The 20456-nt window shown below is 42.7% G+C and overlaps 1 protein-coding gene across 1 annotated transcript in view; it reads left to right on the top strand.

Annotated features, from left to right (window-relative positions):
* The first annotated feature begins 5151 nt into the window (after positions 1 to 5151).
* The window catches only part of TBPL1 (TATA-box binding protein like 1), a 30742-nt gene continuing 15437 nt past the window's right edge, over positions 5152 to 20456 (top strand). Inside the window, exon 1 of the mRNA XM_028509475.2 lies at positions 5152 to 5432. The gene's annotated coding sequence lies outside the window, so the exon portion shown is untranslated. The remainder of the gene's footprint in view (positions 5433 to 20456) is intronic.

The raw sequence follows: 20456 nt of genomic DNA on the forward strand, positions 1-20456 counted from the left end.
CCAGGTAAGGAACTGGATTATTCTGAAAGTGGATTGTTAGATGAAATTGTGAGAAGGGCCGCTCCCACGGCCAGACCTTGATCCAAATGTATTCTGGCTATGGAAGGAGAGTCCCACGTAATAGTCTCTGATCAAAACATATCCTGTAAGAAAGAATCCTACTTTTCCAGGTCATGGCCTCCAAACTGGGCCACAGTTGAATCTTCAGTAAGTCATTTCACTGTTCGGTTAAGCCAGCTGCTTCCAAGTGATGGTGTATGTGGTAAGATCAGCTAATTCCATAGACAGGAATTCACCGCTGCTCTCCTGCTGCTGTGAAATGAGTTCCGTGATCAGGTGCAGTGTGTGTGGAATGCACCGGTGGTGGATAAACCCTTCTGTGAGTTCACAGATAGTGAGTGGGTGCTGGCAGAAACATGAGCAGTAAAGGCTGATCCATTTCCAGAATATGTGAACATTTTAATGAGGATGAATCACCCTTCAGTGATGAAAGAGGTGCATCACCTTGGGGAAAGGGCCATATCGGGGATTCAGTGTTGTTCTTTGCTCTAGACAAGTTAGGCCTTTGGAAGTAGTGTCAGCAAAGTGAGCCTTGGTAAGGAGAAATCCAGGTTGCTGTGTGAATTCCTAGTGGGCATCTCTACAACCATGGTCACTTTCTTCATGGGACCACTGAACAAGAACTGGGGTGGCTGGGGAAAGAGGCTGGCTGACATCCACAGAGTGTGCCATTTTGTCCACCTGAGTATTAACATCCTCCTCTGCACTGGATGCCTTTAGTGTGCATCCAAATAGGTCAGAATCACCTTCACAGCTGGTGCTCATTCAGAGAAATCCATCTGTCCATATATCTCTTCCTCACACTTACTTGTCACCAACCTTCCAATCCTATTCCTTCCAAGTCCCTGTCCATCTAGAAAAACCATTAGCAACTGTCCACTCTGGTCACCCCCCACTAGACATGGTAGGCAAAGAAATATACTGTTTGAATCACGCCCCCTTGGAAGATTTTTCTTCACCCTGAATGGGGCTGGGGAGGCCACCTGTGCTGCAGGCGATGGATTCTAAAAAAGTCTTCCATGCTTCAGGAGCCTGAAACCAAGAGGCAAAACCCTGTCCTGCATCACTGTCTCTCCAGTACTTTTAACTGATAAAGTTTAACATTGAGGGACTAGCAAAAGAGGCATATTTAAAGGATCAAGATTCATCTTCACAGAGCAGGCATAGAGAGAGAATTGGGGCCTCGCAGCAATAATTCAGTTCCGGTACAAGTGCTGTATCGTTGTCCCAGCTTAGCGCAGAAACACACCTCTCTATCCATCACTTCCCATTTGGACCCACGTGAGACGGGAGGTAGGCAACGAGTCCAAGTATTTCCCCTAAAAAAGAGGGAAGAATACTCTTCCCAAAAGAAAAGTTCTAGGGTAACAATACAATAAATGTTCCTTACACATCACTCTCCTGCTGTTCAGGGTATGCGTGTTCACCATTATCTACAGTTTCTCTTAACACAAAGCAACTCTCACGTATGTAATTGAAAATGTACTCAATTCGTACCCAGTAGGAGAAAAAACTCAATGTCACATCCAGCCCAAATTCAGAACTTTGAGCGCAGTCACTCTCGACCAGGTCCAGATATAGCTAAATGATGAGTAATGAGAATTTCCCCAATGTACAAATATGTAATGGGGGAGGGGGACAATAAAAACTAATGAGGAAGGGCAAAAAGGCGTTTCGGTGTGCAATGGTTGTGAGCATACACCATACCCTGTTGGACAAGAGTAATACAGTAAGGACATCACTTCTCCAGCAGAAAAATGAGGTCTCTGGTCAAAGTGCCAAGACTTCCTTTGTTTTTTACCCTCAAAGATGCTGCCATAGAGGAGTAGTGAGGACTCTCCTGAGACTGCCCTGACAACTGCATTCAATTTTCTACAGATACAGAGACTGGGACATCGTCTTTGAGACAGCAAATCAGCAGATTGCCTTTTGCCAGGCTGAGGACTTCTGGCAATGCCTTAAAACTTATACTTGGCTGCCAGTCAATGTCATTTGGGGAAAATCAATTAGCTTGTTATCAGAAATCTCACTGTGACATAAGCTTTGAATTTGGACTCTGCCCTTCTGATTCCTATCTCTTAAAACTGGCCCGGCAACTCTGTCGATCTCCCTAGATCTTAGTGCACTATCTTTGCCATAGACTTTATCTGAGAGCAAAGGGAGGGAACAGAATGGGGTCATTAGGCCGGTTATAGCATCAGACTCTGTGCCCTAAGCTGTACACCAATCAACTGGCATACTGGTAAGGGGCCCCATAGAAGCTATTTCAGGAATCCTGAGGAATGAGGCATTCCTTCCTGCCTCTGCTTTCTCTGCTGGATCTTCACATTCCTAGTGCATTAACTTTATGTGGGGTAGAAATTTTGGTTGTTTCAAATGACAGAGTAGATCGGATACCCATCTGATCCCTATCAGTATTGGATAACTGGCAGGAAAGACTCCTGGCAATGCTGTGTAAATATCACCACACCATTGCCTATCTCTCTGATAAAGGCCACGCTGAACAAGTGTGTCCTTCTCATGGCACTAAGAGAGGCAAACAATAGCTAACATATTCCAACAGACTGATTTTTTGAAAAACCAAGTTCATTAAAGCCAGAGCCTTAGTGGGCATAACTATCTGCGGTGAAGGATCAACTTTTTGTTTTTAGTTCCCAACCAAACACAGACATATGCTTTCATAAATATGAAACTTTCACGCTTAGTTGTCACAGTAATATCCAATTATTAAAAGCTTCAAAATGTTCTTCCCAACTTCTATACCTATTTTCTTGCTGATTGGTACACGTTGCAGACTGGCATTGGTCTCAACACATTTTTGTAGCACTGACCTAACTGATGACACTATTTGCCCAGACCATATGTCAATTTCTGCATTGAGAGTCTTGGTTTAAAACACCCACCGCTGTATAGTTTAACCTTACCTGGCACCTGAATAATGGGGCACATTATACCTGCAGTGGAGCCCATGGCCATTATCTGTCTTACTTCATTCATTGTGAATTCCTTGGTCAGAGGAAGGGTGTATGGGCTAATATGATAGTGTACAGGCATTCAATAAGTTTATGGAGAATGGTGCTTGCAGCAAAACCAAATCCAATGCTAAAACAGTTTCAGTGAAACAAACTGTTGACTGATCTATGAGTTTGAAGTAATTGACTTGCTTGACACCAGGTAACTTGCTGGTCCCCTGGAGGGAGAGTGCCTCATAAGGACCTTAAACTGGGTCACAGCTGCTGTAGAACTGATTTTTCAGCAGCAGCAGTAATCACCAGAACAGAGCCTTTACCCTGCCATTCCTCGGTAAATCAGACAATGTTACTGTACAGCGCACAGCCCTTCAGTCCTCTAGCACTTAGAAGAAAATCCCAACTCCCTGTTATGGTCTACAAAGCACTGAAGGTTCAAGACCATAGCTTCTCCCGGACTTCACCCCATGTTGTTCTCCTTGCTCTGATCACGATGTCCGGTCTACAATAATACTACAACACAGCAAATTCCTAGCGTACCCTGCTCCCTCTGGCTGGAATGCTGTGCACGGGACTCCCTCTCCCACCCCTTCCGGGAGAAATGTTGCCTCCTAAAAGGTGTCTCCCCACTACCACACAGACATTACTTTCTTACCCAGCCTCTTGTACATTTTCTTCACTCTACCTACTGTAATTATTTTATTTGAAAAATAATTTAGTACAGAAATGGAAACAAAATATAAGTTTCGTATAGAGCTCTAAGCAGTGTAAAACTCTATAGAGCTTTTCACTGCTCAGATATTTTTTCTGAACAGAGTGTAAAGCAAAACATCAAGAGGCATTCTCCGAGACTCCCCGAGTAATGAAACGTCCAAATAGTTTTTGTGCACCCAAGTGTCCCAGAATTCAGCCTCTGTCTTCTCTTTTTCAAAGGGAGAGTTGGCATTATCATTTTTCATTTATGATTCACATCAATCCCAGGCCAGGAACCCGTGAGACCGCCTTCTGGCCTTTTATTAAATCAGAGCTGCCCATTGACTTCATCCAGGGACAGAGGCTTTTGACCGCCAAGCTCCGCAGCAGAGGCCTGCGCCGGCTGCGGGGAAGCTCTGGGTTCCCGGTGCTCCTGGGCCGGTACTCGGGTCTCGCTCCTGCAAGCAGCTCTGAGGGGTCCCCGGGGCGCACTCGGACCGCTGTGCGGCCGTTCGAACTGGCTTGGGTGCGCTCCTCGGGTTCCCGGAGTCGTTTCTGGGCTCCTTGGGCGCAGAGCCGTGGGAGAGGTCTCAGCCCCCAGGCACCCAGCTTCCACGTGAGCGCCCTTCCGCCAGTAAGCCAAACCTGCCGCTTCTCCCGCTCAGCACCCCAGTCCCAGCCTGCGGCCGCCGCTCCCCACCGCCCTCCTTCCTGCATCTGGTCAGGCGGAGTAAACGCCTCTGGAAGTGCCTCCCGACTCCCAAGGCAGAGTCCTGACCGCAAAACCAAATTAAGTAAGGAAATCTCGAAGAGACAGGCTACAGAAGTGTGACCTAAGCTCCCTGCTTATCTATCTATCCATCCATCCATCCATCCCACGGATTTACCTAATCTATCCATCCATCCCTCATCCATCAACGCCTAGGCTCTAATTTAGGACTAGGATTACAATTCGTTACCGAGAGCTTTACCGCGACGTCGTAATTTAACGCGTTTAACTGAAAAAGCAAAGTAGGACAGAAAATGCCTTAGAAAATTAATTTAGTTGTTAAGGTCTAACTTTGCTAATTATGTTAAACGGTGGAGCGTCTCTATAAATTGAGGTAACAGTAAATTCCAAGGTTTCGAAAAAAATAAACTATGTCCATTTATATAATACTTTACGCTAAACATCACGTACTTATATTTAGGTATAGGCTAAAAACGTACACAGGATACAGAGGGTTTTTTTCAAAATCTTTTTAACCGGCTCAAGCAAAAGTCTATAGCCCCAGCACCGCTGTCGCCGCCCTGCCCCCCGTTACCCGTCCCGTCAGTCTCTAGGGCTCGAGGGGCCTTAATTCGTGACTAGGAAGGAGGAAGCGGAAGTAGGGAAAGTTACGGGACCAGTGAGAGCCGGAAGTGAGAGGCTAGCGAGGCACTCAGTGCACTGATGCTCTATCCTCTGCGCGCTGTCTCTATGCTCCCCCGCGTCTAGTCTATTTATTGTCGCGGGGAAGCAGCAGTTGCCTGTACCCGGAACAACAAAGCGCGAAAGACGGAGCCCGTGCCTCGGGGGCTCCTAGCAACGGGCCGGGGCGGGAGTTCCATGGAGACTGGGGAGCGCGCCCGCCTCATCATCATCCTTGTCCTCCAGCTTCTCTTTCGCGTCCGACACAACCGGCATCAACGCTACAGCCGTGTCCTCTGCCGCCGCCCCCTCTTCCCACGGTAACCCCTTAGGCGACCCTGGGCGGGGAGCGCGGGCGAGTAGGCGGCCTGAGTGCCGGGTGCGGGGCGTCTGGGCGCTGGGCGGGCGTGTGCAGAGCAGCGGCCGTGCTGGGGTGTGCGGGGCAGACGAGTGGAGGAGAGGCGCTCAGGTGGGGGAAACTGGTCCGCGAGCCTAGGGAGGGTCCAGTTCTTAGAATAGGGTGGCATTTGGGGATCTAGTTAGGGATAACGAGGTGGGGGTGGGGCGTCACTGCCTAAGAGCGTTATCCAACGGGGGTATAGGATAAAAAAAGAGGGGGTTGTTTTTCGTGTTAGCAGCTACTGGGAAAGACGAGAGAAGGGAGCTTCCTCTTCTGTCTCTGTGGAGCTCTTACCCAGGGGAAGAGGGATCGCGCAAAGATGCTAGGGGTCTGTTGTTTCCCCTAAAACTTGAGCAGCCTCTGCCGGAGCGGGAGGGCTTCCAAATATCACCTTCGCCGGGAGCCCCCGCCTTATTATTATTTTTATTAACCAAAAATATGAGGAAGGATCTAGAAACTAAGAAAGATAAAATGAATTGTGGGTAGGACTGAGCCATGGCAAGAGTCCGGAGAAAAGCTAAATGATATTAGCCAGTAAGCACCCTAAAAGTAAATTTAATTGGGAATGACGGTTTTTAAAACTCTCTTCTGCCAAGATGTGCATCTGCGAGCTGTGTCAGTGTGCTCTTTGCAGTAAGGCTCAGACTGCAGCCGCATCTGTGAGCTCTCTGGCTGCATCTGTCACCTGCAGTTCCAAAGCGACACTGGCAGTTAACCAGCATGGGCTTGTGTATTTAGGATTGAGAACAGTGCCTTAAAATCGGTTGAAGAAAAGGAAACGAGCTTGGTGTGATTTTTGTGTGGAGAAACAATGGCAGATTCCCTAGGGAAACTGAAAAAGAATGAAATGTAAGGAGAAGGTTCAGCTTTAACTGCAGTCTCTTTGAAAGTTTGAGAAGATGCCAGTTCATTCAAATGGAGAAGCTTTTATCACTATCTTGTTCAAAGAATTACTCAGTTTTATATGTCCAATTAAATACTTATGATATCTCTTTAAGCCTTACATCACTAACTGCTTAAAGCTTTTATACTTTTCAAAACTATTTTAGGTCAGTAAATGAGGTTTTCCTGTGGCACACATGATGAAAAGGCCACATACACATACTACAATAATGCCATTTTTGTGTTCAGTGGGGACAAAGCTTTTTATATAAACTTGATGATTGCAGATGAAAATAAGAATGGTAAATCAGAGAGGCAGTTATGTCAGGCGTGGCTTCTGTGTGTCCCCTACCTTTTCTGCTAAGCCTGGCTTCTCTTAAACAGAAAGGTGTCATCCTTATTCCCAGCCGTCTCCTTTTGTACTCTGTCCTCAAAAATCAGGCCGAGAAACTGGAAAGATCTACTGTGTGTTCTTGAATTTTACTGATGCTAGAGTACAGTTTTTAACTCAGGCTTTTTCATGGGAGATTCAGTGTCTCTTGTTAAAGGAATTTCATGTGCAAAGAGGTGGGTAGTTTGTTTTTAAAAAGACGGGAAGTATAAAACACTGGGAAACTTAAAATTGCATTTTAATTCTCTAAGAAGAAAAACCCAGTGTTGCTATCGTTAGGTTAATGAAGGAAGGATGTAGCTGTTCTGTGAAGGACATGCTAGCAGATGACCACACTTGAGGCTGCTGGATGTTGAACCCCAGGATTTTCATGGTGCATATGAGACACAATGAATGTAATCCTCAGTGTCAAGGCTGCCATCACGCCCAGTTCACCTAGACCTTATTTGCTGTTCCTCTATTCCTTCCATGTTTGCCGGGGGGTGGGGGGGTGAGGGGGGAGGTCAAGCCGTACCTTCCATCTTCATTAACAGTCCATCCAGTTTCTGCTTTCCCTGCTGTTCGCCACAACATTCCCAACATTTGGTGTTGTCTTATTTCCTCTCTTTACTTAATCGTGCCCTAATCCAAAATGACTTTTTATGCTATTTGTATTATTTCTGTTTCTTAGGGAGTTTTCATTATGTGTGCTGGGCCTGTATATCCCTTTCATTCATGTTACTTCGTCTGTTGAGTTTTCTCTCTGTACCCCCCCCCTTTATTTAGAGAAGTGGAGTGGTCATGTCAGGTGTTGTGTGTTTGTTCTGAGTGACTGTTGGGTGTGCATTACAACAGGTATGAGCCCTGTGCTGAGCATCGAAAGATTGGATTGAAATAAGGCATGGAACAATATTAGAACTTGTGGAATAAAAAGTATTTTAGAAATTCAAAAGTAACACTGCCATTGCAGACCCAGTCACTTTTTTCAAGATAAAAGACTTACAGAGCCTGCTGTGGGTTTTTAATGGAACCTTAGGCTTTCATAATTTTTAGTCTAAAAAACTTTTAACATTAGCCTTTTCTGATCATTTTGCCAGATTTAGGGGGACAAGTGAAGTGATTCTCACACATTTTTTTCATCTGGAAAATTTTTGTGGATGTATACAAATACAGAATTGGCTATAAAGTAGAATGAGTACATATGAAATACACAGCTGAGTATTTTTGTAGAGTGTCATTTCTTATGGGTCTGGCACATTATTTATAAATCAGCAAATATAGTATAATACAGTTGAGCGAGCATCAGTGCTGTTTTTAGGTGGAGACCTGTAATAACCTGGTGATTTCCTTCTGTTGCATCATAGACCATGTGATGAAATTATTATTGCTACGAAAAATAAAGTTTACATTGATTTTAAAAGAGTGTATAGTAGAATATTTCCACAATGTCTCTTAGTCAAAACCTGTAGTGTTTTGAAAATTTAACTGTATTGTGATATTTGAATTACAAATAAAGACTGCCTGCAATTGACGCCCATATTTGTTGTACCTTTTATATGCCTAATGCCACTTCAGGTGTGCAAAGCTGGATGAGCAATGTTTTCCTTCTGGTGCTTTTTGTGTACTTATAGATAGCAGTGAAACGGCATGCATGGATACCAAAATAATGACAGACACAAATTTGAATTGTAAGTCCTTTCTTACATATTGTTTGGTGCTGTGGTTCCTGTGTGTGGATTTCCTCGCGCCTGCTGAGCTAGAAGGTTCTTGAGGTTCCTGACAGGGCGTCACACCTGAGTTGTGTGTTCATGTCTGTGTGTGTCTGTGTGTACTTTGAAGATTAATGTTAATAGAAGGATAGGTATTTTATTTTACTTCAGGGAGTTAATCTGGTGGATGAGGGGAAACTTTAGGCATCTAATCTATTAGTAGTCTACTATTTTATCCCTACAATTTCAGCTTTTTATACTGGCTGCTAGTTATAAACAGCAAAGGTTTCCTAAACCTGGTTAGGGCATTTTTATTTTTATTTTTTTTAACCAATTCAAACAATAAAAATCATGGCTTACTGTGTAGATGCAGTGTTTGCTCTTGTCACATGACTCCCAGTTTGGGAAATTTCAGAAAGGCGAATGTGTGTACGTATCTGACATCTTTCAGGCTACACGGGTGCAACCAACCTTTAATGTAGAGGCGAGATGGTGTGTGTGTGCGTGATTGTGAAAAAGTGAGATTCCAGAAGGGTGTCATTAGTCGGAAGGAATCGGATCATGTCAGAAATTGTACAAACCTGGTTTTATCTTGTATCTAAAGGATGATAAAATACAAAATTTGCTTGAAATACCTACTTTTATACTGGAAGCACGCTCCTGGGGATCGTGTAAAATGTTTTAAAAAAACACACTAAGGTGAATTCTGGTACAGTCCAAATCAGCCTTCATGTGGGAGTTAACAATGAAACTTTAAAATTTCACCAAAAAAAAAAAAAGCACAAAGGTTTGCGTGGCCACTTGGGCCATACAATACTTGTCCATCAAGAACATGAAAATCACACTGTGTGTTAAAAGGACAGAGTTTTCTCAGGACATGCGTGGATGAAATTAGGACCTTGTGTTGAGCATCATTTACATCTGACTGTAGACACTGGTCCGTGACCTGCTTTTGTTTTTTAACTCACAACTTTAAAAGAAATAATCTTTTAAATAATTTTTTAAAGATTTTATTTATTTATTTTTAGAGAGGAAGGGAGGGAGAAAGAGAGAGAGACAGAAACATCAATGTGCGGTTGCTGGGGGCCGTGGCCTGCAACCCAGTCATATGCCCTGACTGGGAATCGAACCTGCAATAAATAATTTTTAAAATGCTGTTAAACTTCCTCCTCCTGATAAATTACAAGTATTTTCACTGAGAATGGTTTTGATCAAGATTAGTTACACCTTCTTAGGACTCAGGTGAGTATAGAGTTGAAGAGAATGGACTCTGAATGCAGCCTGCCCGTGCTCATTCAGCATGGTGGCCGTGCTGCGTACCTCGGCTGTGAGCCAGTCTCTGAGAGTGAAGCACTGAGGACAGAGCTCAGCATAGTTGGATGGAAACATAGTAGGTGGTGCTAGTGGCAGTGGTACTTGGTAGTGCAGTATAGGTGAACCATTAGACCACTTGAATGCTTTGTTTCTTTCATTTGGAGGCTTTCTATTAAAGCATTGAAATTCTTTGTCATCACTGACTGTTGGATTCCTCTCTCGCTGTTAGGTTTGGAAGGGGGAGAAGCACTTTTGTTTTAATTTTGAATTGTCACAAAGGCATCTGGTTATCACTTATGGCAGATGCACTAAGTAAAAAGAGACATCTCTGTTTCTTGGAAAAGGAAGGCCGACAAAGCCTTGTCTGGCACTGTGCTGAAGCCATTGAAATGCTATTTCCCTGTGGACTTGACTGCTTGTTTAGCTGTATGGTACTTCTGAATAAATGCAATAGACTCCAGTGGTTTCATTTAGCAGAATTAGTCTTTCTTTAGAAGACAGTACTTTTTTTTACTTGTATAACCTTAAATGATGGTGAACTTGAAACTTCTTGGTATCATTGTGAAGCCATTTAACTTGAGTTTTATGTCGCTGTAAATGTTCTAGATAGTAGCTACCTTGTAATTTTACCAGTAGCTGAAACTGCTGCTCTGCTCCAGCAATTCAAGTGGCTCTAGAATGACTGCATAAAATTGCAAAATTATTTGTTTGTGGGAAAGGGCTAACTAACACCAAATACTGAGGCTGCCTAGTCAGGGAGTAGCTTGCTGATTGTAGCTTTTTTAGGTGCTACTGAATTGGCTAACTTAAAATCAAGCCGAAATGTTATAGTTTAGTTTTAACATGTACATTTGAAACTACTGACTAGAAAATAAATATTTATGCCTAAATACAGTGAATTGCAAACTGTTTTTCCTATTTTGGCTCCTATCCAAGCCTTCGTTTTTTGTTGAAATATTACTTTTATCAAATATGTATTGGATTGTCCAAAAAAGTTTGGTTTTTTCCTTAAGATGGCTCTAGTAGCACTTAGTTGTCTTTAGCTTATTGAAACAGTTTTGTTATTTTGTATTGTGACAGTTGTCATCTCAGCTGCATTAAAAAAACTTACCAAAACTGGTGAATTTTTGTGTAGCCACTTTAATATTGAAGAAGGAAGAAAATAAGTGACATTTTCAGCATACTATACTTTATTATTTCAAGAAAGGTAAAAACGCAACTGAAACACACACAGAGAAAAGATTTGTGCAGCGTATGAGAAGGTGCTGTGACTGCTGAATCATGTCAGACATGGTTTGAGAAGTTCCGTGCTGGAGAGTTCTTGCTCCACAGTCGGGTAGGCCAGTTCAAGTTGATAGCGATCAAATTAAGACAATAACTGAGAACTGTCAACATTATACCATGTGGGAAATAGCCAACACATTCAAAATATCCAACTCAATAAAGTTATTGGTGAATATTAAAAAATGTGTCTTTTTATTTTATGAAAAAAACTTAAATGGACGTTTTGGCCAATCCAATAGAAGTTTATATAAAATATATTATTAAAACTATATTTTGCTTTACATGTACAGGGGTCAAGTTTTATAATCCCTCTTTTGTGTTAATGCTGTTTTTGTTTGTTTTAGTTGGTTTTTATGCCCCTTGCAAAAGATTGGCAAATATGCCTGTATTTAGAGGCGTGGGTTTTATTTTTCTGTTTAAAGAGAGTAAAGTCTAGTTGATACTGCTGACTTGAATGACTACGATGACCAGAATAGATTTAGTATTGATATAATATTGTTAATATTATCCTCATAGTTATCATGGATTCTGGATTTAAAAAATATTGAGATAAGCAAGGAAATGATTGTGGCTGTTTCTCTCTCCTGCTTGCTCTCTCACACACACAGAGTGTTAGGGGATTTTTAGGAAAACAGGCCTCCCAAGGTTTCAATAGGGTTGTTCATAATGAAGCCTGCTTGTTTTGAGATAGAGATCTAACACATTGTTAATGTTTCCCTTTGTTCTTTCCAACAAAGGGAACAGATGTTACTGTCCTTGAGATACGAAGCTAATAAAGCAAATGTGTAACCTAAAAGTGCAAATATGAATGAAGATGGATATTTGGTTTTTGAGTGTGGTCAACATTTATAGAACCTATTGTTTGCACCAACTCAGCTAAGATTTGTGGTGAGCCTGAAACTTTGTGAAACAAGAATTAACTTACTTTTTTTAGTTTACCAGAGACTTTTGTTGAGCCACAAAGCCTTTTTTTTTTTTTTTACCTGCTTACGGCCACAGCAACCTTCTTGGGTATTGTTATTCGTATGCATGTGCAACCTAGTGAGCATCCTGTGTTTTTGCTCATGGGTTGACCACACCTCCAGTGTCTCTGCTGGCAACAGGTTAGGTAGCTGTAGGAGGCACAGCCACCTTGAAGACACAGTCACCAACTCATTATCATTAGACTGTCCTCAACACAAACTTCGTGTGGGAACCTCAAGGACACATTAGATTTCTTAACTCAATTCTCTGTTCTTTTTTGGTGTTTGGGGAGGGGACCTGAGGGTAAGGGATGTGACATGTCTTAGTAGTTCACAGCTGATAAAAAGCTGTATTAGTAATACTTTTATTTTCTTAGCAGCCTATTGCTATTGTAAATTTTTAGCTCAGTATAGCAGAGAAGTCTCTTGGCTGGCCAGTAATCCTAAAATTTCTGCTTCAATGAATAGTGCAAATTTACTTGGATAATTGTTAATTTGTATGTACATTAAGAACATGTGCCTTTTAACTTACTCTTTCTAGGCTTTTTGTTTTGGGCCTGTTAAATTGGAAGATTTTTGGAGTCTTAAACTATATTCGTGACTTAATTTGTCTTGTGGTGTATCCTCACCCTCACTCTGTAAAGAGAGGAATAGTGGCTTTACCATCAAACCCTGTTTCGTTGAGTGTTTGCTGGGCCTAAAGCGACTGACAGGGTAGCTCGTCTGTAAGCAGCTGTCACGGAATGGACTTAGCAAGTGGATGAATTAGGGCCTTGGGGGGAAATGGAGATCATAACTCTTAGGGGAGGGGAAAGGAAGTATATTATGTCAGAAGTGCTGAGGGCCTGTAGATGTGTCTTAATTAAAGCAATTCTTTCCTTACATCAGAGATGTATTATATTTCCGTGTTTATAAAAGCTCCTGGAACACAGCTGCCCTTCGGGATCTGGGGGTCTGAACTAAACCAATAACGTGTTAGGCGCAGGAGCACTGAGTGCAACATAACAAAGTGAAATGAGGACGTATGCAGGTACCGCTGGAGAACGGGAGTGGTTCGGGCTCCCGAGATTCTTACTGTTGAAGGGAAAGACGTCTACTCTCCACACTTTTTCCACCTTCATAGTTCTTTCTTTGAATTGTCCTTAAAGTATTCATTTAATTCACAACTATTTTGAGTTGATGACCAAGTGCCAGTTACTAACCCAAATTTTAAAGACACACATTTACATGGAACAGTTCTCCTTGAGGACCGTGGCACCCTCAGTCTGATAGGCAGTCATGATACAACAGTGCCTTTGTATCTGCTCTGCCCTCTGCTCCGATCTTTCCTCCCAGTCTTGCATGTGGCTGGCTCCTTATCCTTCAAGATCTCCTGTTAAGAATTTCTCATGTTTGAGGAAATTAAGAGGCCTTCCTGGATCATTCCCCCTACAGTTTCTCTTGAGTCATCTTATTTCCTTTATAACATAGAGCATGTTCTCTGCTTAAATTTGTGTCTCCGTTTGTTGACTTTTCTTCCACTGGAATACTCCTGCCATGAGGGTTCCTCACCTTACTACTTTGTTCTGAGCTTGATTCCCGGTGTCTAGCCATAGTGCTGGCTTCACATTAGTTACATGCTGAATGAATTCAGTTATGAGTAATAATTAGTTAAAGGAATGGGGAAGGGCATCCTAGGCAGGGATAAAATCAGGAAAGGGTGTGCTGTTGAATACAAGAGGATTGGTAAAAAGTTAAGACTGCTAAAATGTATTGGAAGTAGAAAAGGTTACAAAAAGTAATGTATTTTCAGACTATAAAATGCACCCCACCCCCAGTTTGGGAGGAAATGGGGGGTGCGTCTTACAGTCGGAATGTAGCTTGCCTGGCTCAGTGTGGGGTGGGGGCGGTAGAGCAGGGTCTCAGGAGGCAGGAGCAGGGTCGCTGCTGCATTTTCCTCCCAAATCAGGGCGGGGGTGGGGGGGTGCATCTTATAGTCCGAAAAATACGGCACATTTGAAATGTGAAGCTTGCTGCATTCCAACCAAAACAAGTTAGATTCTATTTTGTCCATATAAGAAAGCCAAGACATGTTTCTCTTAAGTGGTGTATGGCACTGTTAGGAAGATAATTCTGGTTGCCTATTTGGTAGATGGACCAGATTGTGGAGATTGCAGGGAGAGTCTTCCATTAGAAGGCTGTAGCCGTAGTGACATGTAAAAGCCTAAAATAAAACATTGGTGCTTTGGATGCAGAAAAGAAGTTAGATCGGAAGTTAAGCGGGTGTAGGAGAGAAGAGAGGAAGGGTGACTCTGAAATTTCTGATTTGTGTGTGTGAGTGTTGGATGGGGGCTGCACTAAGTCAGATTAAGACAGCAAGTATTTCTGAGGGGATTAATTAGTTTTGGATGTGTTGGTTTAATTTAATGAATATGCCAAACAGGGGATATGGTTTCAGATCTCTGGTAGGTCAGGATTGATGGTAGGGGCCGCACACTCATGTATAGCAGTTGAAGCCTGAAAGGTTAACGAAGAAAGGGATTTAAGGCTGTGATCTTCAAGTTCAGGGGTCTTAAACTCATTTGAGAATATGAAGAAAACAATGGCCTCCTCAGGTATACACCCAGATTTGTGTGTACATATGTAATTGCAGGGGGTTCCTTAGCTGTGGAACCTGCTGTTGAGCTGAAACCGGCCTGTGGTGGAATTCAGTTAAGAACTTCTGGCTTAAGGAGCAGATGGAAAAGTATTTGAGATGGGAGGAGAACTGAGAAAAGGTGCCTCAGAAGCCAGAGGGAGGGTTTTGAGAATTAGGTTCCCAGTGCTGTGTGCCCTAGAGAGGCCCAGATGAGGGAGTTTCACCTGCGACGTTGGATTCAGCAAGGAGCCATTCATTCACAACATTGCACACCATGCGGAGGCAGAAGGCAGATTGTGATGATTTGGCGCCTGAATGTGAGTTACGGAAACAATGTGTGGTAAACAGGACAAAAATCTTGACGTACTCTGTGATACACAGTCCTGATATGAGAATATAGCCCTTTTAAAGGACCTACTTACTGAAAGGAAGATTCCATTGTTTGGATGACCTATTGTGGCATGGTGTTGCAGCCCAGTGGTTCTTAACCAGGTGCACATTGGAAACAACTTGGAAATTTTTAAAAATCAGGACCCTACAACAGCTAGTTAAACAATGTCTTTGGGGGCTGAGCCTCATAGGTTTCTGTCCGTTCTGTCGTCACCTAGTTAAGAACCAATGTTCCAGTCATAACACTTCCTGATCACTCTTGTTGTGTGTTCTATGTCCTTCCTTTTGCTTGTGCGTTGTTTAGTTACTCAGTTTACTGTTGCGCTACTTTTAAATCATTGCCCTTTAATTTTTCTCATAGACCTTAGTTTCTGGTTTTAAAAAATGTATAGCTTTTCTCTGATCTTCAGTCAAGTTGTCCATATCATTTATCACTTTTTGAGTGACATGGCCCTCAATCAATTAAAATCTGACCAGTTCTGAGTAGAACCAGAAATTCCTAATTGTACTTATATGTGGAAAGGTATTTATTGAGTAATCCTGTTTGCTTTTATTTATGTTAACATTTTTTACTAAATAGTAAAAACCTTTTAACTAGAACAGTGTGAACTCTGTACACTATTATTCTAAGACACTATTTTCATAATCTTGCCTCCCCTTTCTTCCCATGGCAGTCATGCATGACACAGACCTGTACCAGGTTTCTGCGTTAGCAGGCACTTTCTGTGAAGGGTCATCCTATGAAAGCAGTGGAAAGGAGACTATCAAAATAGGAAATTTTGCCTGTTGTGTTTTTACCCTGCAGTGCTTTCTTTTGATTAAATTCTTGATGAGCCGTCAGCAGTTCAAGTTTTTGAACCCTGCATTCACACTCGTGAAATAAGTCAGAATAAAAGGAAGTTTGAACTTTGTACATACCAGCCGTGACACCAAACAGAAGCTCAGAGAGGGTTTATTTGGTTTGCTAGCTACCTGCCGAATTAACATTTATACCTGCAAAGAAAATAATAACCTTTACAAAATTAGTGCTGTTTTGTTAGCATCAGCATAATGGCTAAGTTAGTTTCATGGATTGTAGTTACATGTGGATACCTTGGGGCAGATGTCAAGATTCTCTAGAAGAAGAGAACTCCCTCGTTATTTAAAGGATCACCCATAGTATGAGGAAATAGGGACACATGTAAGACCTGCAGAGAAAACGGATGCCTTATATTTGAAATTAAATGAACATGATAAGTTTATATTTAAAATTAAAAGAACATGATAAACAGGTTTGTTACATTTTAAAATACAGACCAACAACTATTTGTTTTTGTTTGAAATGATTTTGTTGTTACTGGGCACTGTTTAAAATTCACTGTTAAATTTAGTTTTTTTAAAAAATACTAATTTTATTTACTAGGTACATTGAAATTGTATTCTTTACTTTTATCCCTTGCTTTTAGACTTGAAGGAGTATGATCTGTTTTTAAGTTTCAAAGCTTGAAGACCTCAATGAATAACTGGAAATCCTTTTTATTTTTGAACAGTTCTCTAACTAAATGATGAAGGAAGAAAGGAGAATAATAATAGTAACAATAGGTATGGTTAAATCTGAATGCTTTGTACCATGTGCAAGTACTGTGCTATGTGCTTTGCACAAAATTTTGGTTTTCACAACACTCTATGATAGGTAGTGTTACTTGCCTTATTTTACAGGTGAGGACATTGAGGCACAGAGGTGTTAAGTAACTTGCCCAAGGTCACATGACTGATAAATGGTGGAGTTTAGATTTAACCCAAGTAAGCTGTCCCAGAGTCTGAGTTCTTAAATGTGTGCGTGTGTTCATGTGTATGTGGACATTGCTTTTTCAGCTCCAGCTAACAGTTAAGCTTTTACAGCCACTGTATTGAATGTGTTTAGTACTTTGGGAACTATGCCAAGACTGGGGCACAGAAATCAGTACTTTTTAAAAAGATTTTATTTATTTATTTTTAGAGAGAGGGGGTAAGGGAAGGAGAAAGAGAGGGAGAGAAACGGCAACGTGCAGTTGCCTCTCACATGCCCCCTACCGGAAACCAGGCCTGTAGCCCAGGCACATGCCCTAGACTGGGAATCAAACCAGCGACCCTTTGGTTCACAGGCCTGCATTTGGTCCACTGAGCTATGCCAGCCAGGGCAGAAATCAGTAATTTTTGGTCATGCATCTGAGAAGGTTATTGTCTCCCAAGAAAGCATATATAAATAAGAAATTTCACTAGGTTGCAGGAAGAATGCAGTGATAGTGGTATATGCATAGCAATGTGGTAATAGGACTCAGCGTAGGGATGCTCTCTCAGTCTTGGGGATTAGATGTCTTAGTCCCTTTGATTTCTTATTTTACCCACCGTGGTTTTAGTTACCTTCTGTACTGGGTTTTCCAAATGTTCACCTCCAGTCTAGACCTCGACCTGTCCTGAGCAGAGGACTCTTATCTGGTTTTTATGTGTCTCCCTCTTGGATGCCTCACAAGTTTCCTCAAGCCAGCCTGTCTGAAACAGACCCCTAACCCCTCTCTTTTTACTGGCTCCCCTGCAAACCTGCTCTCCCCTCCCCCTGTGTTTCTGTTTTGGTAAATAGTATCTTAGGCCACAAACCTGGATCCCCCTCTCCTTCCTTGCCTATCAGTCACAAAGCTCCGTTCACTCCGTCTCCTGAAAATGTCTCTCTCATCTCTACTTCTTCCCACCGTCCTTCGCCCTGTCATCGCCCCACCGCTGCCATCTCCCCCAGCACGGCTGCACTGAGGACCCTGACTGCGTTTTCTGCCCATTCCTGCCTTCCGGCCCATTCTCCTGTTCCAGAAGTGATCGGTTTTTGTTTTGTTTTGTTTAATTTTAATTGTTCAAGTAGTTTTCTGCCTTTTACCCCCATCCCAGCCCACCCCCCAGTGTCCTCACCTCCCTCCTGTTTCCATTCCCCCCGTTGTTATTGTCCATGTGTCCATTCAGAAGTGATAGGTTTTTAAAAAACAAATACATCATGTCATCTTTTGCGTCTGTTTTAGCTCACTGTGCTCTCAGGATAAATATGGAAAGTTTTAGCATGGCCTGTGAGGTATGATTCGATCCTTGCCCGCATCTCCAGCCTGGTGTTGTGCCCACTTCCCGCTCACCCTTCCCACTCCAGCCGTGCTGGCCCTCCTGCAGGCCTGAGCAGCTATGCTTCTCACTCACCTCCAAGCTGAGAACACTTGCTGTTCCTTCTACCAGGTTTTGTTCACTGCTGAATCCCCATGCCCTCTCAGGAGACTGAATGATTAGATTTCCAGTCCATCATTAGAGAATTGATTGGGTGAAGGTGGTGCTGAACTATAGAACGAATAGGAGCCAGGTATGCAGTGGGGATAGATCATTTTTAGTGGAAGGAATAGCGTAAGCAGGCAAAACATTAATATCCTTTACATTAAGAGCCTCTATAAATTAGTAAAAAATCTCAGAAGGAAAATGAACAAAGGACATGATACAGTTAACACAATAAATACTAGTTAGTAATACTTGAAAAGTTCACCCTCTTTAGCATGCAAGAAAAATCAATTTGGCATTGCTGCTTTTCATTTATATCAGGTTGTCAAAGATTTGCACAAAATTCTTCGTTGACCAGATGTGACAGTATATTCACATGACCGCAGGCTTGTTTAATGTGCACAGATAAATATGGATTCAGCAGCCTCAAAACATGTGTCTGTATAAGCATAGAAAAAAATTTAGTAGTTGTCACTGTGGCAGGGTTATGGGCAACTTTTTCCTTTGAATCTCTCTCTTTTTTTTAATATATTTTATTGATTATACTATTACAGTTGTCCCATTTTTCCCCCTTCACTCCCCTCCACCCTGTACACCCTCTCCCACCCATATCCCCCCCTTTAGTCATGTCCATGTGTCATACTTATGAGTTCTTTAGCTTCTACATTTCCCATACTATTCTTACCCTCCCCCTATCCATTTTCAACCTACATTCTATGCTACTTATTCTCTGTACCTTTTCCCCCTCTCTCCTCCCCCCACTCCCCTGTTGCTAACCCTCCATGTGATCTCCATTTCTGTGGTTCTGTTCCTGTTCTAGTTTTGTGCTCAGTTTCTTTTGGTTTTGCTTTAGGTGTGGTTGTTCATAATTGTGAGTTTGCTGTCCTTTTACTATACATGTGTTCTTTATCTTCTTTTCTTAGATAAGTTCCTTTACCATTTCATAAAATAAGGGCTTGGTGGTGATGAATTCCTTTAGCTTGACCTTATCTGAGAAGCACTTTATCTGCCCTTCCATTCCAAATGAGAGCTTTGCTGGATAGAGCAATCTGGGATGTAGGTCCTTGTCTTTCATGACTTGGAATATTTCTTTCCAGCCCCTTCTTGCCTGTAAGGTCTCTTTGGAGAAATCAGCTGACAGTCTGATGGGAACTCCTTTGTAGGTGACTGTCCCCTTACCTCTTGCTGCTTCTAGGATTCTCTCCTTCGTTTTTACCTTGGCTAATGTAATTATGATGTGCCTTGGTGTGTTTCTTCTTGGGTCCAACTTCTTTGGGACTCTCTGTGCTTCCTCGATTTCTTTGAAGTCTATTCCCTTTGCAAGATTGGGAAGTTCTCCTTTATTATTTGTTCAAATAACTGTTCCACTTGTTGCTCTTCCTCTTCTCCTTCTGGTACCCCTATAATTCAGATTTTGGAATGTTTAAAGATGTCCTGGAGGCTCCTAAGCTTCTCCTCGTTTTTTTGAATTCTTATTTCTTCATGTTTTCCTGCTTGGTTGTTTTTTGCTTCCTTCTGGTCCACTCTATTGGTCACTATTGGCTCTGCGTGCATCTTCCTTCATCTCTTTTATGGTAACCTGCATTTTTTTCATCTAATTTGCACCCAAAATCAACCAATTCTGTGAGCTTCCTGATAACCAGTGTTTTGAACTGTGCATCTGATAGATTGGCTATTTCTTGGTTGCTCAAAAGGATGAGTCCTGGGGGACTGATCTATTCTTCTGTTGAAGACATGTCTCTCTCTGTCTCTCCTTCCCCTCCCCCCCGGGTCTGGTCGCTCCTGTTACGGTGAGGGGTGGAGCCTTAGGTGTTTACCTGGGCTGGGCACTGCAGTCGCTAGATTGTGACGTTATATGTGGGGACGGGGCGGGAGGGAGCAATGGCGGTAGTTCCGTTCTCCTGGGATCACAGTCCCTCTGGGATCCTGGGTTGCGCGCTCTGCCCTGGTCCACAATCGCTGCTTCACTGGGTCCGCCAGCCACTGCTCGCGTACTCAGGGTCCACCGCTGCGATCTTGCACGCCCCGGATGGCTTACGCATCGAGTTCGCGCCAAGTTCTTGCTGAGTTCTCCCCGATCACCGCTCTCTGCTACCCACCCGCGCCCGCCTGGTTCCGTTCCTCCTGCCGCTCCTCCTGCCGGTCTGGATGA

The sequence above is a fragment of the Phyllostomus discolor genome, chromosome 4 (assembly GCF_004126475.2).
Source record: "Phyllostomus discolor isolate MPI-MPIP mPhyDis1 chromosome 4, mPhyDis1.pri.v3, whole genome shotgun sequence".
Classification (NCBI taxonomy): domain Eukaryota; kingdom Metazoa; phylum Chordata; class Mammalia; order Chiroptera; family Phyllostomidae; genus Phyllostomus; species Phyllostomus discolor.